The following is a 1,568-nucleotide window of genomic DNA, read 5'->3' on the forward strand; positions in this document are numbered from 1 at the left end:
GCAGCATCAACATCACCTGGGAACTTGTTAAAAATGCAAATACTTGGGTTTCACTCAGATATACCAAATCAGATCTAGAGTGTGACCTAGAAAGCTAGGTTTTAACAAGCCTTCCACACCAGATTATGATGTCTGTTCAAGTTTGAGAACCACTGCTCAATACCCAGGACTTCTGCATAACAATATTAAAGGAAGAAAAGAATTCTGTGGGGAAAAATTATTTTAAAGACTTTCTGAAGAAAGTGTGCTGTAAGCTGAGCCTTGGAGGATAGAGAAAATAAAAGAGGATGTAAAAGGGATGTGACACTCTTTTTTAGCATTTACTTCTGTTTTCTCAAATTGTGCTATGAACTCTAAAGGAAGCAACTGTGCTCAGCTTAGTACTGGTGCATATAGATATTCAATATATTTGGTTCAAAGAAGAAAATTTTCTATAAAGGATAACAAAAATACAACCTATTCCAGGATTTAAGTGAGATACATTTTTGTATTCCTGCATTTTCTGTGCACACTTTTCTTATATTTAAAGTTTATCTCTGTACTCTTCAATTCCTCAGTGCAAAATGTTCATTCCCTTACCTCACATGGCTCACAACATAAGTACCATGTGTGCCTGTATCACTGGGAAGATAATATGGACAATTATGTTATTGCCTGAACAAATAAAAGAGGACACTCCAAATTTAGACTTGTTAAACTGAGAACTTCCAAGAATTTTTTAAATGTCATACAAAAAAATTAAAGTAATACAATTCGTAAGGTGTTAAATACACCTAACTCATTAAAATCTGAAGTGGGCACAAATTTAATAAGTACAAGACTATAAGTACTGTTCTCATTCTAATTCATACAATGCTGAAATGTTAAGATTGTTAATTCTCTTCTACTAAAGATAGTCTTACTGGTGAAGCTCTCAAAATGGAAATAGAATATATTTATTTTTCATGATGGCAATGTCCTTGCTATGATTTTGGTGAGCACTTTCTAAATAAGCATTAACACATAAATAACTATATGATTTGAATTCATTAAGTTCTCCCAGAAAGAATGCCACCTGCTCAAAAAATTGTGCCCAAAGTGATTCTGAGTGATAAAAGATTTCCTACCCTGAAAAAATGTTCAGCTCCTCCAAAATTAGTTAGAAAATAAGGGCAACAACAAAACAAGAGGCAGATAAGGCAAGTCCTAGTCAAATACAAATATGAAATCTTAACTATAATATTACTTTTTGAAAGACAATGGAACTTTCTTAGAAAGATGTTTATTTTTGTTAACATAAAAATGTATATCATGGGCTGAAGCTGAGGCTCAGTGGTAGAGTGCTTGCCTAGCCTGTGTGAGGCACTGGGTTCAATCCTCAGCATTTCAACATATCAATAAATAATAAAAATAAAAGCCCATTGACAACTAAAAATTACTTTTAAAAAATATATATCATGACTTCTTGTAGGATCTATATTAAAAGGGGAATCAAATTTGATTCAATCCAGATGATTGAAAAGAATTAGCTCAGGACCAAGATAAATAAACAAAATTTAAAAGGCAAAGATAAATATTTATGAAATTCA

Source organism: Marmota marmota, unplaced genomic scaffold (genome assembly GCF_001458135.2).
Source record: "Marmota marmota marmota unplaced genomic scaffold, marMar, whole genome shotgun sequence".
In the NCBI taxonomy this organism is placed as follows: Eukaryota; Metazoa; Chordata; class Mammalia; order Rodentia; family Sciuridae; genus Marmota; species Marmota marmota.